Below are 21,541 nucleotides of genomic sequence, written 5' to 3' on the forward strand. Positions count from 1 at the left end.
TGACTGTTCTATAAGATGCCATGTCCTGTTGGCTAATAAACCCGCTGTTCTCCTGCTGAGTGAGAGTCACTCCTGCCTACGGACGGGGTGCAGAGCTTGGGGACCCTTGAACCCCATCACACTCCTGTAATATAAGGTCTCCTAAAACAAGGTGTCCTTGTACCAACTCGCTCTTGTTCATAGAACAGTACAGCTGGAAGAGATCTAAAAAAGCCGTCAAGTCCAACCCCCTGCCCTAGGCAGGACCAAACCCATCAGATCAGCCCAGCCACTCCAATACTCCAATCACTCCAGTCTGTAAGAAGGAAAAGTATACACCTGAGGGGTTGCCTGTTTATTGATTTGTCCAAGATTTACATGCTGTTAACAATTTTAGTCCCTTTGACAGCTGTGGTGCCCAACCCCGGTACTGTACTTTCTCAGATACCAGCTTCTGCCTTTTATTTTTCTGTGGTGGATCTCTCTAATCCCTTTCTCTATACCAGTTCACTCTGACTCTCAATACTTCTTTGCTTTTACCTACCAGGGTCCGCAATACACTTTCACCCGCCTGCCTCAAGGTTTCCGTGACTCGCCCACCATATATAGCCAGCTTCTCAAGTCTGACCTCGATATGGTTCAGCTGCCTCATGATTCTGTGTTGGTTCAGTGTGTACATGACCTGCTCCTTTGCTCTGATACCCTCCCTCATTCCCAAGATGACTCTGTTGCTCTTTTAGAACAACTTGCAACATGGGGTCATTAAGCTTCCCACTCTAAGCTGCAATTCTGTCAGACTTCTGTTACTTATCTGGAATACACTATTTCTCTCAGTACCCGTCACCTGTCTCCTGGTTGTCTTTCTGCTGTCCTTTCTCTGCCTTGCCAACAGACCAAATGCCAACTCCGTGGATTCCTAGGTGCTGCCAACTACTGCCAACAGTGGATTCCTAATTACTCTGAACTTTCCAAACCTCTCACCTTTCTGACCCGTGACTCTTCCCTTGACCCGCTGCCCTGGGAAGATGTCCATGAATCTGCCTTCTGTCAGCTTAAGCAAGCCCTTTCCTCTTCTCCTGCTCTTGGTCTGCCTAAGCCTTTCACTCTTTTCTGCCATGAACACCAAGGTACTGCTTCAGGTGTCCTGACCCAGCCTTTCGGGCCTTTCCCACACCATCCCATTGCTTACTATAGTGCCTCCCTCGACCCGGTCACCTCTGGGTTCCCTACTTGTCTCCACGCTGTTGCCTCTGTCACTCTGCTTGTTTCTAAAACTGGTAACCTTGTCCCCGGGCACTCCCTTACTGTTGCTGTCCCACATGCTGTTCTTGTCCTCCTCCAAGGCAGCAGAACTCAACACCTATCCCCTGGCTGTTTAACCTGCTATGAGGTGGTTCTTTTGGCTGTGGACCACATGACCCTTGTCTGCCATGATCCCCTCAATCCTGCCTCTCTTCTTCCTTCACCTTCAGATGGACAACCCCATGACTGTGCTCAGCTCATGGATTTTTGTCTCTCTTCCCCACCCTGGTCTTTCTGATACCCCTCTGATTAACCTTGACCTCATTCTCTATGTCGATGGCTCTTGTTTTCGAGATAATCATGGTATTCTTTGAACTGGTTATTCTGTCTGTTCTGATCACACCATTATTGAATCTGCACCTCTTTCTGTTACTAGTGCTCAAGCCGCTGAACTCATTGCCCTTATCTGTGCTTGTCATCTTGCTGCTGAACAGTCCGCTGATATCTATGCAGACTCTCGCTATGGCTTTGGCATCTGACATTCTTTTGGACAGATCTGGAAACAATGAGGTTTTCTTACTTCTGCTGGGACTCCCATCTCTCACCATCACCTCGTTACTGCTCTCCTAGATGCTATTCTCCTCCCCTCCACCCTTGCTGTGCTATAGTGCAAAGCACACACTGCTGCTATGACCCTACGTCTCTGGGAAATGGTAGGGTGGACACCACAGCCAAAACCACTGCCCTGTCAAAACTCTTGGCTTCGGTCTTACAGGCCGTTCTCTACCTTTCCTTCCCTATCTCCAGACCTTCCCTTCCTCCAGGACACCACCCCAGAAGCCAAAAAGAATGCCTGGATTTCTGCGGCCTGCACTCTCCACTCCAACTCTTTATGGTGGCACCCATGTGGTCGTCTTGTAGCCCCCAGGGCCCTACTATAACCTCTTAGCCCAACTGGCCCACTCAGTAGCCCCCTCAGCCAAAGGGGGGATGAGAGCCGAGGTTGACTGCCATTGGTATGCCCCCGGTTTTTCTGCAGTGGCTGCTCATTTTTGTCACCAGTGTCCACGGTGTCAGTGACACAATCCTGGCTGACCACACCGCCAGCCACATACGTTCCACAGGCCTTTGGGCCTTTACCCCTTTTCTCACCTCCAGATGGATTTTATTGAGTTGCCCAGGTCAGGGCCCTGGAAGCATATGTTATTTATTTTCTGCCTTTTCAGCTGCTGGCCTGAGGCATACCCTTGCGAATGGGCTGATGCCCTCTCTGTGGCCAAGAAACTCTTTTTGACTTACAGTCCTGCTTCAGTCTGCCGCTTTCCCTGGACTCAGACTGTGACCCCCATTTCGTTGGCCAGGTGGTCCAACACATTTGTAAAGTCCTTTCCATCCAATACCAGCTCCACACCCCAAACATCCTCAGAGTGGGGGTAAAGTGGAACATAAGAACATAAGAACGGCCATACTGGGTCAGACCAAAGGTCCATCAAGCCCAGCATCCCATCTGCCGACGGTGGCCAATGCCAGGTGCCCCAGAGAAGGAGAACAGAAGACAAGTGATTTATCTCCTGCCATCCATCTCCTGCCCTTGTTATGAAGGCTAGGGCACCATACTTTATCCCTGGCTAATAGCCATTTATGGACCTGACCTGCAAAAATTTATCAAGCTCTTTTTTAAACCCTAATAGAGTCCTGGCCTTCACAGCCTCCTCGGGCAAGGAGTTCCACAGGTTGACTGTGCGCTGTGTGAAGAAAAATTTCCTTTTATTAGTTTTGAACCTACTACCCATCAATTTCATTTGGTGTCCCCTAGTTCTTGTATTATGGGAAAAGGTAAATAATTTTTCTATATTCACTTTCTCCACACCGTTCATGATTTTATATACCTCTATCATATCGCCCCTCAATCGCCTTTTTTCCAAACTGAAAAGTCCCAGTCTCTCTAGCCTCTCCCCATATGGGACCCTTTCCAAGCCCCTAATCATCTTAGTCGCCCTTTTCTGAACCTTTTCTAATGCCAATATATCTTTTTTGAGGTGAGGAGACCACATCTGCACACAGTACTCAAGATGTGGGCGTACCATAGTTTTATATAGGGGAAGTATGATATCTTTTGTCTTATTATCGATCCCTTTTTTAATAATTCCTAACATCCTATTTGCCTTACTAACTGCCGCTGCACACTGCATGGATGTCTTCAGAGAACTATCCACTATAACTCGAAGATCCCTTTCCTGATCTGTCGTAGCTAAATTTGACCCCATCATGTAGTACGTGTAATTTGGGTTATTTTTTCCAACATGCATTACCTTACACTTACCCACATTAAATTTCATTTGCCATTTTGCTGCCCAATCACTCAGTTTGCTGAGATCTTTTTGTAGTTCTTCACAATCCCTTTTGCTTTTGACTGTCCTGAACAACTTGGTGTCATCTGCAAACTTTGCCACCTCACTGCTTACCTCATTTTCTAGATCATTGATGAACAAGTTGAACAGGATCGGTCCCAGGACTGAGCCCTGGGGAACACCACTAGTTACCCCCCTCCATTGTGAAAATTTACCATTTATTCCAACCCTTTGTTTTCTGTCTTTTAACCAATTCCCGATCCATGAAAGGACCTTTCCTCCTATCCCATGACCACCTAATTTACATAAAAGCCTTTGGTGTGGGACCGTGTCAAAGGCTTTCTGGAAATCTAGGTATATTATGTCCACTGGGTGCCCCTTGTCCGCATGTTTATTAACCCCTTCAAAGAATTCTAATAGATTAGACAGACACGACTTCCCTCTGCAGAAACCATGCTGACTTTTGCCCAACAATTCGTGCTCTTCTATGTGCCTTGCAATTTTACTCTTTACTAGTGTTTCTACTAATTTGCCTGGTACTGATGTTAAATTTATCGGTCTATAATTGCCAGGATTTCCTCTAGAGCCTTTTTTAAATATTGGTGTTATATTGGCCGTCTTCCAGTCATTTGGTACCAAAGTGGATTTAAAGGATAGGTTACAAACCACTGTTAATAACTCCGCAATTTCACATTTGAGTTCTTTCAGAACCCTTGGGTGAATGCCGTCTGGTCCTGGAGACTTGTTACTATTCAGCTTATCAATTAATTCCAAAACCTCCTCTAATGTCACTTCAATCTGAGTGAGTTCCTCAGATTTGTTGCCTAAAAAGGCTGGCTCAGATTTAGGAACCTCTGTAACATCTTCAGCCGTGAAGACTGAAGCAAAGAAATCATTTAATCGCTCTGCAATGGCACTGTCTTCCTTGATCGCTCCTTTTATATCTTTATCATCCAAGGGCCCCACTGCTTTTTTAGCAGGCTTCCTGCTTCTAATGTATTTAAAAAACATTTTACTATTGTTTTTTGAATTTTTGGCTAGCTGTTCCTCAAACTCTTTTTTGGCTTTTCTTACTACATTATGACAGTTAATTTGGGAGTGTTTATGTTCCTTTCTATTTTCCTCACTAGGATTTGACTTCCACTTTTTAAAAGCTGCCCTTTTCTCTCTCACTGCCTTTTTAACATGGCTGTTTAGCCATGGTGGTTCTTTGTTAGGTCTCTTACTGTGTTTTTTTATTTGGGGTATACATTTAAGTTGGGCCTCTAGTATGGTGTCTTTAAACAGTTTCCATGCAGCTTCCAGGGATTTTAGTTTAATTACTCTACCTTTTAGTTTCTGTTTAACTAGCTTCCTCATTTTAGTGTAATTCCCCTTTTTGAAATTAAATGCCAGAGTGTTTGACCGCTGCGGTGTTCTTCCCAACACAGGAATATTAAAAGTTATTATATTGTGGTCACTATTTCCAAGCGGTCCAGTAACAGTTACCTCTTGGACCAGATCCTGCGTTCCAGTCAAGACTAGATCGAGAATCGACTCTCCCCTTGTGGGTTCCTGTACTAGCTGCTCCAAGAAGCAGTCATTTAAGGCATCAAGAAATTTAATCTCTGAATCCCGTCCTGAGGTGACATGCACCCAATCAATATGGGGATAATTGAAATCTCCTATTATTACTGTGTTTTTTATTTTGATAGCCTCTCTAATCTCCCTCATCATTTCAGCATCACTATCACTGTCCTGGTTAGGTGGTCGGTAATATATTCCTAATGCCATATTCATATTAGAGGAATGAATTGTTATCCATAATGATTCTATGGAACATTTTGATTCCTTTAGGATTTTTACTTCATTTGATTCTATATTATCCTTCACATATAGTACCACTCCGCCACCCGCACGACCTGTTCTGTCTTTCCGATATAATTTATATCCCGGTATGATAGTGAAAAAACTTTGATATTAAGCTTCACCTGGCAAAGACCTGTGAGCAGACTGGTTTAAAATGGCCAGAGGCCCTTCCCTTGGTACTTTTCCAAATCTGAAATTCTGTCCAGAAGTCCTCGGGTCTATCGCCTTTTGAGATTGTTATGGGTCGACCCAGGAGGTGACTTGCTGCCCCTCTGCCTCAACACCTGACTCATCTTCATGATTCTCTATTAATCTACTGCCAAGGGCTCACCAAGGCCCTTCAGGTCATCTCGTTGTAGGTTAGAGCCACAGCACAGGACCAGTCTCTAGATGGTGGGTCGGTTGTCAATCTGGTCCAACTAGGAGATTGAGTCCTAATTAAGGTCCACCAGAGGAAGGATTGTCTGCAGCCTTAGTGGAAGGGGCCTTTCCAGGTCCTGCTAACCACTCCAACTGCCGTGAAGGTCGCCAAAGTTGCTGCCTGGGTTCATACTTCCCACTGCAAAAGGTACCCACCCCGATGGAGCGGAAAGCCTTTCTCACCAGCGATACCTCTGTCAGCTGAGGAATGGCCAATCGGGCTACTACTTAGTGCCGGCAGGAGTCCCTTTTCATCTGAGTCTTTAACTGCTAGGACAGACTGTCCCTTCGCAGTGGGCAGCCAGGGTGGCTGACAGATGCCCCAGGAGTCCGCCCCTTGGCAGGCATCCAAACTAAACACTCAGTTTCCAGCACACTAGTATTGCTGACCGTAAGAGGTTAATTAGCCAAAGCTGGCTAAGATTCTTTGGTTGTGTTTGGCTTGATGCTATTACTGGAGGAATCAGGCATATGCGTAATGGTTACTATGATTTATTATAATAGAAAGTTTAGCATGCAAGAGATGTTAACTTATAGGTGATTTGGATGATTAAGCTTAACATTAGTTACCAATCATATAAAACTTAACTTTGGTTACAACAACAATGACTTGATTGTAACAACTGGTTACAAGAATGACTTGATTATAACAACATTAATTCAATACACCTACCATATTATATGCGCACAAAAGAACACCTAGCAGGTATAATTCTCACCCTTGCATTGTCTGACTCTGGCGTTACCATCGTCTGTCACTCAATCCCTCAGGAAGACGAGTATGAGGAGGGCGTCCCCTTACCTCGGGAGGCAAAGGCCCATCCTGACCAGCAGGTTAGGCAATTGCAGCTCAGCTTGTGTCTGCTGCCAGGTCCTATTTTATACCCCACTGGTTATGTACACCCTTCCTTATCCGAAGATGCCAATTGTACTGGTTCGCCTTTGTGAAGCCAGTTCTTACAAGGGAATTGCAAACTTAATTTACACTTGTAAGACAGAGATAACTAAGTCATTAAGACACCCTAGAATACTCAAGGAGCTGATAGAGGAGGTATCTGAGCCTTTATCTATCATCTTTGGGAAATCATGGGAGACAGGATACATTCCAGAAGACTGGAAAAGGGCAAATATAGTGCCCATCTATAAAAAGGGGAATAAGAATAACCCAGGAAACTACAGGCCAGTCAGCTTAACTTCAGTGCTAGGAAAGATAATGGAGAAGGTAATTAAAGAAATCATCTGCAAGCACTTGGAAGGTAGTAAGGTAATAGGAAACAGCCAGCATGGGTTTGTAAAGAATAAATCTTGTCAAACTAATCTGATAGCTTTCTTTGATAGGATAACAAGCCTTGTGGATAGGGGAGAAGCAGTAGATGTGGTATACCTAGACTTTAGTAAAGCATTTGATACGGTCTCTCATGATATTCTTATCACAAAACTAGGCAAATACAATTTAGATGAGGCTACTATAAGATGGGTGCATAACTGGCTGGATAACCGTACCCAGAGAGTAGTTCTTAATGGTTCTCAATCCTGCTGGAAAAGTATAACAAGTGGGGTTCCGCAGGGGTCTGTGTTAGGACCGGTTCTGTACAATGTCTTCATCAATGATTTAGATATTGGCATAGGAAGTACGCTTATTAAGTTTGCAGATGATACCAAGTTGGGAGGGGTTGCAACTGCTTTGGAGGATAGGGTCATAATTCAAAATGATCTGGATAAATTGGAGAAATGGTCTGAGGTAAACAGGATGAGGTTTAATAAGGACAAATGCAAAGTGCTCCACTTGGGAAGGAACAATCAGTTTCACACATACAGAATGGGGAAAGACTGTCTAGGAACAACTACAGCAGAAAGGGATCTAGGGATTATAGTGGACCACAAGTTAAATATGAGTCAACAGTGTGATGCTGTTGCAAAAAAAAGCAAACATGATTCTGGGATGCATTAACAGGTGTGTTGTGAACAAGACACGAGAAGTCATTCTTCTGCTCTACTCTGCGCTGGATAGGCCTCAGCTGGAGTATTGTGTCCAGTTCTGGGCACCGCAGTTCAAAAAAGATGTGGAGAAACTAGAGAGGGTCCAGAAAAGAGTGACAAGAATGATTAAAGGTCTAGAGAATGTGACCTATGAGAAAAGGTTGAAAGAATTGGGCTTGTTTAGTTTGGAAAAGAGAAGATTGAGGGGAGACATGATAGTGGTTTTCAGGTATCTAAAAGTGAGTCATAAGGAGGAAGGAGAGAACTTGTTCTTCTTGGCCTTTGAGGATAGAACAAGAGGCAACAGGCTTAAACTACAGCAAGGGAGGTTTAGGTTGGACATTAGGAAAAAGTTCGTAACTGTCAGAGCGGAGGTTGTGGAATCTCCATCGCTGGACATATTTAAGAACAGGCTAGATAGATGTCTATCAGGGATGGTTTAGATAGTACTTGGTTCTGCCACTGGGGCAGGAGGCTGGACTCGATGGCCTCTCGAGGTCCCTTCCAGTCCTAGTGTTCTATGATTCTATGACATTCTTTTCGTATGGGTGTGAGATTCCTCTCCTGGGACAATGTGTAGGCATATCAATTACCAGTACCAGCCAAGGGCAGCCTGAGACCCTAGTTACCAGCTGGCCTGCTTGCCCTCATTATCTTGTTTCTTCCGTTGTCCAGAGTCATGATGAGGTAGCACATTTGTGCCCTGAGGCATCAAAGACTGCGCTTGAGATTAGCACATCTATGCTAATCAGACAATGAAATCTCAAAAAATAGCCTACAGGGCTAGCCAAATTTCACCTAAAATCACAGACCTTGGGTATATGTGTTACAGTGCTTTTAGTAACTTAATATGAATCGTACTAACCCTTGGGAAGTTGCAGACAATTATGCAGATTTAGAAACTCCCCAGGGAGCAATGCTGTTCTGCATTCTTGTAGTCATTATCTTGTTAGTGGTAGTGTGCTGGAAGCCAAAGTTTTAAAGACAAACCACTATGCTGCTAATAATACTCATAGTTACGAGTTTCCTGACCTTCATGCAAGGAGGATGGGAACAGAATCTATGTGTAAACCTTTTTCAGGCAGTGGCACATGGGGGGAAACTTGAGCACTTGCTGGATATGTGCACATGGCCCCATACACCTGGAACAGGGATTCCCCATGATTGGCGTTCCCCTATCTTTTGATGAGTGGAACAATACCAAGCCCAGGGTACTGGCTGGAGTTCAGTATAGTCCACATAAGACTGCACTTGCAACCAACTAAGGTGGTCAGTGCCACCAACACCAGCTTCTCGGTAGGTGGCTGGACAATTCACGCCAATCAAATTGCCCCTGGACTATGTTGGTTGTGCGGAAGTCAGGCTTATAAGACTCTACTTCCCAGTGGGTTGGCACCTGTATTCTGGGATATATAATACCTGGCGTTCAAACCCTGCAGCAAGTAAGCTGTGAGGATGCCAGGAACCTAAACCATCATCGTGGCAAAAGATCTGTCAATCCCCTAGTCACTCGAAAAACGGGTCTCCCCCAGTTTGCATGCACTTTTCTACTGTGGCTAGGAATAAGTGAATTAGAAAAAGCCATTGTTAATATCTCAGCCACAACTGAAGCCATGGGAAATGTGACCATGGATGCACTTCAAGCACTAAAGGAAATTTCACAACTCTCCCAAGTCACTATACAAAATTGTACAGTCCTTGATTACTTGATAGCCTCCCAAGGTGGGATATGTGTGCTATTTAACTCCAGTTGTTGTGTTTATTTCTCCCAGGATAAGCGCATTGAAACTGATATTTACAAAATTAAGTCAACTAACAGTTCTCCATCAGGTGGCCTCAGAAAACACTGATTGGGGTTTTGGTCGTATCTGGGCCTGGTTAACCCCCTGGCTGCCTGATTTAGGGTTGCTTGTGAGAAAGATATTGTATGGAATCTTGTATGCTCTGATTGTCTTTATTGTTATATGCATTTGTCCTGCTAGTATTGCGCTGCTTACGTCTTTGCCTAACTAAAACCACTTGAAGCATCTCTGAGCTATGTAGAACAGAACTACAAATGATGGTACTTAGAGAAGTAGCCTGTGAGTGTGAGCCTCAAAAAAATATTAAGGGTCTGATGAATATAGAGGTGCAAGCACAAGTGCTTACAAGGGGGGGAATAAGGAGGAATGGAAAAATACTGCAAGGCGAGTAGACATGCCAGGGCAGGGAAATGGGGGGTGGGTGAAGGCCGAGTGAAAAAAATAAGGTGGCCTTGGAGGAAAGCTTATCAGAAAGTAGTCTGTGAGAAAGATGCGTTTAGCTCAGCATGACAATGTAACTGCAAGACTGGTTTAAGCCAGAAAATTCAGGTTTCCATATCTGTGTAACCCATAACAGAACATTGTATGAGGTATATAAGGCAGACTGCACTTTGTTTTTGTTGAGAACTGGTCACCCCTTGCCTTTTCTCCCACGGCCATGTAAAATAAAGCAATTTTGTTAGCCAAACAATGATCCTGCCTGAATTTCTACATCAACAGAAACTACTTCCTTACTTTGTCAGACTTTTTTTTTTAAATCCCCTCTAGATTTTTGGTACTTTACACTGAACACAGCACTGTATTTTCTGCTGGACTCTGCTGCAGCCTGTTTGCCCATGCTGGATTCCTAATAAGGTGTACAGTTGACTGGTCACTTCCTAACTGAAGTTCTCCTATAAACATGACCTTTGGATTTTACATGAGCCCATAACTTGGAAACAAGATGGCTGAGGCAACATCTCTTAGTGAACCACGTTCTGCTGGTGACAGAGCCAGGCCTGGCAGCCCCACACAACTCCTCCTGGGGTCTGGGCCTGAGGGTCCAGGTACGCCACCATGGAATAAGGAAAACTGTTCTGCTGTGGCTATGATGTGAAGAAGTGGGTCAGTCCCATGAAAGCTCATCACCTAATAAATCATTTTGTTAAAGCGCTACTGGCCTGCTGTTTTGCTTTGATAGAATACGGACTAACGCGGCCACGGCTCCGTCACTGAGGACGACTCTGTGAGCGACAAAGTTTCTCCCGCTCTTGAAGTCGGTCCCTCGCGGAAAAAGGGTATCATCGCATTCGCCTTGTTTGGCTCATGTCCTGGGCCCAGCGCTGCACCCTGCAGGGCCTCACTGGAGGCTGATTTCCCCCGGCCCCGCCGCTGACTCGGCAGGCGCGTGGCTGACTGAAGAGACACGTCAACCACCCAACCCTTCAGCCCAGGGGAGGCTGGACCCCGCGCCGCGCTGCTCTCGGCGCTCTGCCGGCGACGCGCGGGCTTTCTGGCCTGCAGGGAACGTGCCCCTAGAACCCAGTCCCGGCCGCCACCTCAGCGGGGCGAGCTTAGCGCAGGCTCGGAGTCGCCGGGGTTCGCCCCAAGCGGTTGCCAGGCCCTGATTGGCCGGCGGCGCCCCCTGACGCGCTCGGCACTCGGCAATCTTGCCCTTCCGTGTGGCTACGCGGTGGAGGGGTTCAGCTGCCCGGTACTGGGCTGCGAGGCGGCCGCGGAGCAGCCGGCGCTTCGTTACTGCCCCCTCTCCGGTGAGTGCGCAGATCACGCCGCTTGCAGCGCAAAGCCCGCCCTGCTCCGGGGTGGGGAACCGCAGGAGCCCGTCCAAGCCTCTCCCCTCCGGAGAGCTCCCGGCCCGGCTTGGGCTTTCCCAGCGTGGGGCAGGCGGAGCTCCCTCGCCTGCGGGCCCTGAAGGAGCCTGAACTTCCTCGGGCGTGTGGACCCCCTTTCCCCGCCTCCGGGCCAGTGGGGCCCATCCCCCAGCAGCCGGGGCCTCCGAGGCCGTGCTACAGTCTTGCTCCGAAGCGCCCCCTCCGGGCAGCGGCCGGCAGCGGGGATGGGATGGCTCGAGGTGCACGCAGGTGTGTTTCGTGGGCGCATGCGCTTCCCGCCACCGCGTGCTCATTTGTTCCCTGTGTTTTCTCCTAACCTGTGTGCAGCGGAGCTCCCTCCTCGGTTGCACCGGGCGGGGGGGACTGGAGGGTCCAGTGATGGAGGTAAGTGGGCGTCCTGCCGCGGGGAAAGACTCAGCACTTCGCTGTTTGAAGAGGGTGTGAATGTCTGACTTTTATTTGCCTTCCTGAAAAAGGAGGTAAGGGGCGGGGAAGGGATTCGGTTTGTATTTATTTAAGTTTCAAAATTGAGTAGTTGTCTACATTAGCAAGTGGTACCCTGCATGGTTCGGAGAGAAACAAACCCTTCCTGCCCTGGACTAAGATTGCCAGAGTTTTGCAAAACTTATTCAGGACAGGCAGCCCCAGCCGTGGGGTCCCTAGCATGGCCGCCTGGCCTGCGTAAGTTTTCAAAAAACGGGGAGGAGCTGGGAACTGGGGTCCCTGGCCGGGGGTGAGGAGGGACCCTGTAGCCTCACAGGATCCCTGCTGGGAGCAGGGAAGTTGTGGACCCTGCAGAACAGCAACTTGGAGCCAGCTGGGGTGTGGAGCCCCTGCCAGAATCCCCAGCCACATGATCCCTAGCTACAGCAGAGGGACCCCACAGCACTGTATCTTGAAGCCAGCTGGGACATGGAGCTCCCGCTGGCAGCCCCAGCTGCAGGAACCCCAACTGAGGAGGGTGGGGGGGGCAGAGGGACTCTGCAGCCCCCCAGGATCCCCAGCTGGGAGCGGGGAACCCAACAGCCATGCTGGAAGCTGGCTGGGGTCCCTGCCTTGTCTGCAGCCCCAGCTGCAGCATGGAATTTCCCTGACAAATCCTGCATCCCCCATTTATGCAAAAATGTCCAGCAGGACATTTGTGCGTAAATGGGGGATGTGAGACTTTTCATGGAAATTTGAGACTGTTCCACACATTGGGGGACATCTGGCAATTCTACTCTGGACACAATTACATCGGTATAAAGACTCTCTACTAGTATAGCTATCCTAAATGTACAGTTTCTCACCTTTGCTCTGGTATAAAGGCCTCTACAGTAGAGCTTTTACCTGTACAGTTATTCCAATTCTAAGTGAAATAGGTATGCCAACAAAACTGGATACAAGAGCTCATGTTGTGTCTTGCCAGACATTCTGTGAGGAGAGGAATGATGATGTCACAAGAGTCAACAAATAAAATTGACGTAGAAAGTTGCTTTTGTGTTTTTGACAGACTCTTATAACCTTTTATTTAGTTTTTTAAAATAACCAAGAGAATAGATTTTGGATTGAATAGCTGTTGGTTAAGTAAGGCAACTGGTCTTATGATTATTGAAGACCTCAATTGCTTTAGCTAAAACAAAGACTTGAAATTTATTTAAAAATTTTTTAAGGTAAACAAAAGAAAATATCTACTAGAAATTAAAAAGCAGACAACCGACATTTTAAACAATAGCAGTTACAGATTTTTGCAAAATAAATGTAAGAAAATACAGAAGTTGTTTTGAAAATCAATAAAGTAAATTGACAAAACAACGCCTTATCACAATACACAGGGATAACTTACTGAGTCATTTTAACTTGTTTACACAAGGGAATATTGATGTGTATGTGAACTCTGACAGTTTCTTTATTAGCCCATCATTTAGACTAATTAAGTTTGGTAGCACTAAGTCAACCAAACAGTTCCAAAGTTGGACTCAGGAATATAGACTGTTTAAATACTACAAGTATTCAAAATTACCTCTTTCAGGTAACAGTTTTCATAGGTATGCCTTTCTACTCTCACACAGGCACATCACACATGGAACTCCAAATTTGCAGAAACTGACTAAAAATGATCATTGTTATATGCCACTAGTTCTCAAACTGTAGTTTGCGAACCACTAGTGGTAAGCTGCAAGGGTAGGAGCTTCCTCCCTTGCCCAGCGGGGAGCCTGCACCGTTGCTCCAGCCCTGCGGCGCCCCCTGTCCCCGTTAGGGTCTTGGCCAGCACCAGATTTCTTTGGCAGGGGCGGGAGGCGAGTAGAGCCCTGCAGGCTGCATCTGGCATGTGGGGGCAAGAAGTGTGGTGCCGTGTGCTGCTGCTCCCCCTTCCCCCCAGCTGGAGGAAAGGCAGCTCTAGAAACTACTTGTGCGAAGAACAACAAGAAGTCCTGTGGCATCTTATAGACTAACGTATTTTGGATCACCTGCTTTCGTGGGCAAAGACCTGCTTCATCAGATGCAGATGCATCCACATCTGATGAAGTCGGTCTTTGGCCACAAAAACTTATGCTCCAAAATATCTGTTAGCCTATAAGGTGCCACAGGACTTCTTGTTGTTTTTGAAGATACGGACTAACATGGCTACCTCTCTGATACTCAAGAGAAGGTTTTCCTGCTGTTCTCATTGGCCAAATTTCACAGCCCCAGTTGGGCCCTGGGGTTCCCCATGTCCCACCCAGCTCTCACAGCCCCAGTCAGCTCCTGGTGCTCCCACCTGCAGCCTGCTTCTGCACCCTCCTCCACGGGCAGGTGCAACTATCCCCAGCCTGCTCCTGCACCCTCGCTTACTCCTTTATCCTGTCTCCTGGCTAGATTCTGCATCCTCTCTGTTGTCCAGACCCCTCACCCCCAGGCCACTCCTACACCAGCCCACCTTTCCAGACTCCCCACCCTCAGCCCACTCCTATATCCACCCTCCTGGCCAGACCTTGACTCCTAGACTGCTCCAGCACCTACCTTGCACCCAGACCCCTACCCTCACCCCCATCTCTATTCCACTCTCTGGCAGCCCTCTCCTGCACATGGAATCCCTCAGTTTTGGCTTCAACCTAGAGCAGAGTTGCCCAACCTATGGGTTGGGATCCAAACATGGGTTGCGACTACATTTCAGAAGGATCACCGGCTGGGTTAGGTGGCTCCACAGGTGGCTATTAAGAAGCCATTCTCACTCTTGAAGTGGTCCTCAACTTCCTAATAGGATTAACAGCTGTCAGGCAAAACAAAACAGCAGAAATATAGCACTTTAAAGACTAACAACATGATTTATTTGGTGATGAGGTTTATGGGACAGACCCACTTCTTCAGGCAGTTAATCCAATCAGTTACTTTGAGACCATTTCAGCTGTAGGGCAGAGAAGTGCATACCTGAGGAGCATTGCCCAGCTTAGGTAAGGTGGGGGCCTGCAGCGGAGGTTGGGAAGGAGGGAGGGTAGACCTGATCAGCTCCCTGGCTTCTAGCCTTTGCAGGAAATGGGTTCCCCACAGCTGGTGCTGCTGGCTCGTGCTCTGCATCCCAGCCGGCTTCCAGCCATGGGGGTCCCTGTGCCTCCTCTAGTTCCCTGCAGCCTGTGAGTGACTCTCAGCCCCTGAGTGAGATACCCCTTGCCCCCTGGAGCCCCTGAGTGACTCCTTGCCCAAGTGTGACTCCTCTTGACCCCTCCAACCCCGAGTGACTCCAAGCCTCTGAGTGTCTCCTCTAGCCTCCTTCTGCCCCGAGTGACTCCTAGCCTCTGTGTGTGACTCTTCTAGCCCCTCCAGCCCCTGAGTTTGTCCCCTCTAGCTCCCTTCTGCCGCAAGTGACTCCAAGCCCCTGCGTGTGACTCCCCTAGCCCCTTGCAGCTCCAGAGTGACACCCTTAGCCCTCTTCAGGCCCTGAGTGACTCCTAGTCCTGAATGTGACTCCCCTAGCCCCCTGCAGCTACTGAATGACTCCTAGCCCCGAGTGTGATCCCCCTGTACCCCCCCCTTCCAGCCCAAGTGCGACTCACATATCCCCCTGCAGACCCTGAGTGTGACTCTAGCCGCCTTCGGCCCCTGGGTGACTCCTAACGCTGGAGTGCAACTCCCCTAGCTCCCGCTATCCCCCTCCAGCCCCTGAGTTTGACTCCCCAAGCCCCTGAGTGTGGGGTTTAAGCTGGGGGAGCAGTTTGGGGATGAGCATCTTTTCCACCACCACAACTATAGTAAATGTAGTGTTATTTTATAAATACATTTCCCCTTTTCTATGAAATAACTTATGAATATATAAACATGAAGGGACACAATTTTATATTCTTGCCTCAGGTGCAAAATTAGCTAGTTAGGGCTCTGCTCTCCCCTGCTCTTTTTGAATTGCCTTGGGTCACCAAGTCCTCATGAATTGTCAGAATGGGTCCCTGTCTGGAAAAGGTTGGGAACTATTGCCCTAGAGCCTCGGGGGCCTCACAAAATCTGAGATCCTAAACCTGGGATCCCAAAAGAGTTAATCTGGACTGTGGGAAGCTCTGAAGTTTTGTTCTTTCTCTATCTTTTTCATCCCCCTGCTGTGGAGCTGGAGTGCCTGGGGAGTGAGGTATATCAGTTGTGGGCCACATCAGCGAGAGTTGGGGGTGTTGCTTTTGGGGAGGGGGATTGCCTCTTGCTTCTGTGGCCCCCGATTGATTTTGCTGTAGGTCGGTGGACCCAAGACCCAGAAAAAGTTTCCCTACACCTGCCATAAATAAAGACAATGTTGAAACCTTTTTGGGACATAAATTAATATTTAATGTTATTTAATACAAAGTTTGCTAAACTACAATGGTAAAGTTAAAGTTCCTAATCTGTTTATTTTTATTTTGATTATTATTCCCTTTCTTACTGGTTACGTATGCCCCATTATGTTCTAGCTCCAGTTGCCTAATATGAATAATTTAGTATTTAAAGTATTTAGAGATAAATGAAGGCATTTTGTCATTATGGATGGTGGCTGGTGGTCCATGGGAAAAGGTTTATGTTGAGGGTGGTAGGCCAAAAAGTTTGAGAACCGCTGCTATAGACAATCACGACTCATTCACTTTCTGCAAAACATTTCACTTGAGATAAGGGAGCTGTTTCTTAATAAAACAAAATGTGCATGTGGGTATGGGGAGAGAGAGAATCTCTGCGTCGGAGGTAGAAGAGGCATGGAAGTGTATTTTTCCAGCAAAAGTGATGTTCAGCAGTAATTGATCTTAGAAAGAGCAACCCAATTTAGAGTTCTGTAAATATCATATTTCCTGCTGTTCTTTCTGGATCTCTTTAGCAGACTTCTTCTGAGGTGAATTTTGAGAGAGAGGATTAGTAGTGCTTCAGAGCTCACATCCAAAATGATGATTCTGGTCTTTCTCTCTCAAAAATTTTTGTGGAGACACATATGGTCCCATCTTAATGTCCAATAATAAACATCCATCTGATCATAAGATGTATTCCAAAAGTTTAATCAAATAAGGTAACTTTGCAGAAACTCATAAGCAGCTTTGTGTCCTATTTCAGATAATGCTAAGTGCTAATTTGTATTTTATCTGTCACATTTCCACTCAATACAAAATTTAACCCATATAAATGGTTAATTTAGTTAATATCTACAATTTTTGGTTTCTCCAATTGGTTCTTAAATCATGGGAAATGACACCTGACATTTTTGTTTGATTTTTTTATCTTTAGAAAACAAAATAAAACTTCATTCTTTTTAGGTCATAAGGAATCTGGCAAGGTATGAGTCTCACTTTGTTTCAAGTACTTTGCAGGTCCCATTCAAATGGGTCTGTGGCATCAGTGGTGGGGATGGCAGGGCTGGTATTTGACTTGCTGGGGACCAGGGCTGAACACCACATGAGCCCCAGTGCCCAGAGACCACACGAGCCCTTGGGCTTCAATCCTGAGTAACACGGTTCAAATTGTGGTCCCCTCCCTTCCCCTCAGAGTGAAGCTTTGCTCCCCTCCTTAGGAAGATGTAGCAATTTTTCTTGTCAGAAGGGGGTCACAGTGCAATCAAGTTTGAGGACCCATGTCTTAGATCATTGTCTAACCCTAGCCTTCCATTGAATTGAGAGATTCATTGATTGGTATAGATGTTAAACATCCAATAGCAATTTTTATAAGAGGATTGGTCTGTCTTGTCGTCTTCAGGCAAATATCCCTTCCCCCAAGATGCACGAGTTAACTAGCTTTCACCACTTCATGAGACTACAGTGCACCTGGTATAGAGCAGTTATCAAACTTTTTCATAACATAGGTTGCAATTTAATATAGAGATTTTGGAGGACATTCTTCTTCCTGCCTTTGGTTTTAGAATCACAGAATACTAGGACTGGAAGGGACCTTGAGAGGCCATCGAGTCCAGCCCCCTGCCCCAATGGCAGGACCAAGTACTCTCTAAACCATCCTTGATGAACATCTATCTCACCTGTTCTTAAATATCTCCAGCGATGGAGATTCCACAACCTTCCTTGGCAATTTATTCCACTGTTTGACCACCCTCACAGTTAGGAACTTTTTCCTAATGTCCAACCCAAACCTCCCTTGCTGCAGTTTAAGTCCATTGCCTCTTGTTCTATCCTCAGAGGCCAAAAAGAACAAGTTTTCTCCCTCCTCCTTATGACACCCTTTTAGACATCTGAAAACTGCTGTCATGTTGCCCCTCAATCTTCTCTTTTCCAAACTAAACAAGCTCAGTTCTTTCAGCCTTTCTTCATAGGTCACTTTCTGTAGACCTTTAACTAGTCTTGTTGCTCTTTTCTAGACCCTCTCTAATTTCTCCACATCTTTCTTGAACTGTGGTGCCCAGAACTGGACACAATACTCCAGCTGAGGCCTAACCAGCACAGAGTAGAGCGGAAGAATGACTTCCTGTGTCTTGTTCACAACACACCTGTTAATGCATCCCAGAATCATGTTTGCTTTTTTTTGCAACAGCACTGTTGACTCATATTTAGCTTTGTGGTCCACTATAACCCCTAGATCTGTTTCTGCTGTAGTCATTTCTAGACAGTCTCTCCCCATTCTGTATGTGTGAAACTGATTGTTCCTTCCCAAGTGGAGCGCTTTGCATTTGTCCATATTAAACCTCATCCTGTTTACCTCAGACCATTTCTCCAATTTATCCAGATAATTTTGAATTATGACCCTATCCTCCAAAGCAGTTGCAACCCCTCCCAACTTGGTATCATCTGCAAACATAATAAGCATACTTTCTATGCCAATATCTAAATCGTTGATGAAGATATTGGACAGAACTGGTCCTAAAACAGATTTGTGGAGCATAGGAGACGGACAAACCTAGACCTGCCCCAGCCAGGGAACATGCACCCCTCTCCCCAGGCTTCATTTTTGTGACAAGTATATTGATTGCTTTTGTCGGGGTCTCTCGTGGACAGGGTGCTAATGATATTTAAATGAGACCCTCACAAGGAGGATGTGAACCTCCTAATGCACAGATCCCAGGACTCAGGCTCGAACCCTGGTACAATCCTAAGGCGGGGGAGTGCCAGCCTGGTGTGCTTTGGACCCCGCTAAGCCACTTGGAGGGAGGAGGCTGGCGCAGAGGGCGAAGCTAGGACAAGGATTAGGAGAAACAAGGTAACAAGTTATTTTATTAATCAACACAACCAACAGCATGCAAACATGCGGCAGCAAGTATAAAATAGGCACATAAGGCAATTCATTACATTTAAGGTATACCTCTTTAAACTCTAATAACTACTTACAAGTGGAACAGTATCCATTATATATTCTGGTGGTGAAGTCTTTAAAATGTTTTATTATACTGCAAGGCAAGAAGTTGTTGAGCTAACTAAACCAATAAAGTAAACAGGAATGGAATTTTTAAAAGGACCAAAGAAGGTACAAAGGGGTTTAAAGATCCCTGTGTGGCTTCCTTAAGGGGAAGGGTGAGTGCGCTAATACGCACCTCTTCCCGGGGGTGGGGTGCTAGCCCGCCCCAAATGTGCCGTGACCCCGGAGGCCCTGAGGCAGTGCCTTTCTCTGAGGCTGCCGCGATCTCACGGTGGCCCAGCTATAAGATCCGGATCCTGAGGGCGTTTGCCTCTTACCAGGCCGGGGAAGCGGGGAGGTAAGGCAGGACCAGTTGTGTCCTTGCCTCACTATATTAATACGGGGATAAAGGGTAAAAAGAGTAAGGGAGGCTTTGCCTTCACCTTAATTATTAATACTGAAACTCTATAACTCTAATAATCTTATTATGATAATTTTGCATATCAACAGGTATAACTTATTAATTAAATGTGCCTGTCTGTAATGGCATTTAGCCTGGGCAAATAGGCCCAGCCTTCAGGGTCAGGCCCCCATGTTCTACCCGTCCCCCATCGAGGAGGGTGTACAGTGGGGGAGCAACCCCCCGCTCCCTCACAGAGGGCCCTGGCGTCCCAGGCTAGTAATGTGAATGTATGCAAATTTCAGTGGTATTTTACATGTCCAGTAGTCGAAGTCAAAGGTGAGTGGTGGAGTCCAGTGAAAAGGTTGCAGGTCAGGTTGGTCAAATCCAGTAGGTTGTCATGTCCAGTTGAAGGTGACTAGTCAGGATCAAGATGGCGGTGCAGCTGTTTAAAGATGGAAGCCTCAGGGATCGGTGACCAGGTACGCAGTACCCACTATGAGGTGGGCCAGTGCGCCACCTGGTCGCTTCCCCTCTGAGGCCGCTTGCCGCTCCCTTGTGGCGCTGGGTGGTAAAAATTAGAGAGCACTGAGAGGACACTGCTGAGGAGCATGGGCGCTGTGGTGACAAGGCGGCGCTGTGTGATTCAGCTCAGCTCAGGTGAGATCAGCTCTGTTGAATCTTCGAAAAGAGCCTTCACCGCCTGAGGGCTGGTGGATGCCACACAGAGCAGCCAACACCTCCCTGTGTAGGTGACACAGTTCATTCTGTGCTCCCCAGGGCCACAGACTGGCCGGAGACTCCTGCTTTTATGCAGGAGTCTCATGAATGATTCATAGTTCTATTTACATATTCATAATTTCATTAGCATACACATGGTTTTCAACCAGGTCCTCTTGGGCTTAGAAGGTTCTAGAAACCCAAACCCTCGCCCAATCAGAAGCCATGATTTTAAACACCTGCTCATTAATAATTCATGAGTTCAGGTTGCTGGGGGAGCTAACTGACAAAAAGTGACCGTTGGTAATGCTGCTAAATGGCAGCCTGTGACACTTTTGGATTTCATGTGTCTGCACTGATGTTACGCAGCCAAAGGCATGTTTTCCCTGGCCCACGGGGACGATTGTGTCCTTAGGTGTTAAAAATCCTGACAGCTTTTGTGGAAAGGTTAACCTTTTAAGGCATTTTTGCTTGTATTGGTTCAGTTTGGAAGCAGGAATGAAGGAAGACCGCAATGTGGACCATGAGTGACCCATTATCTACAGTTGAGAACTCCTGGTAAATATAGTATGTAGATCCTTTAGGTTCCTTCAGGATTTTTATTAGAGCACCTATACTTACAAGGCAGTTAAAATTCATGGAATTTATGTAACTGCCAAATAAATCAATACTGACAGAAATTAATTACAACTTTTATGGTGGTAGTGATCTTCTAGTTAAAGTTGTGGCAAAGCTTTCATTTTATTAAGTATTTAAACTCTTATTTTTTAGAATTGAGATAAATATGACAACAGAAAACATGGAAATTAAAATTCAGAGTTCTTCATGCTGGTTTGATTTAGTTTGAGGTGATGTGTAGCTAGATCTGAAGTGGGTCTGTCCCATGAAAGCTCATCACCTAATAAATCGTTTTGTTAGTCTTTAAAGTGCTACAGGACTGCTGTTTTGATTCCTGATGCATATTGATAAATATGTGACAAATTCAACTTTTATTTTTGTCTGTGAGTTTCTCCTTTATAAATACTTTGTGGGGAAGTACCAAGGTAGTACTTGAAATAAGAGGAGTTTCTTTGCTTTTGAAATACTTTGTGTATATTTAGTTCCAATTATTTCCATCTCCACCCCATAAGTATTTGATTAGTTACCAGGTGCGTGCATGTGCCTGCACAGAATTTTCACAGAGCGAAGATCTCAGGAAACTAAATAATGTGATTTTCAAATTGCGAAAGTTAA

At 46.2% G+C, this 21,541-nt stretch overlaps 1 protein-coding gene across 8 annotated transcripts in view; it reads left to right on the plus strand.

Annotated features, from left to right (window-relative positions):
- The first annotated feature begins 10,042 nt into the window (after window positions 1-10,042).
- Window positions 10,043-21,541, plus strand: part of ATF7IP2 (activating transcription factor 7 interacting protein 2) — a 131,712-nt gene continuing 120,213 nt past the window's right edge. For 2 of the 8 annotated variants that reach the window (XM_075010306.1, XM_075010312.1), the window contains exons 1-2: window positions 10,069-11,373; window positions 11,782-11,838. The gene's annotated coding sequence lies outside the window, so the exon portion shown is untranslated. The other 6 variants (XM_075010308.1, XM_075010311.1, XM_075010314.1 and 3 more) reach the window with 5 other exon arrangements.

The sequence above is a fragment of the Carettochelys insculpta genome, chromosome 16, assembly GCF_033958435.1.
Source record: "Carettochelys insculpta isolate YL-2023 chromosome 16, ASM3395843v1, whole genome shotgun sequence".
NCBI classification, from domain to species: Eukaryota; Metazoa; Chordata; order Testudines; family Carettochelyidae; genus Carettochelys; species Carettochelys insculpta.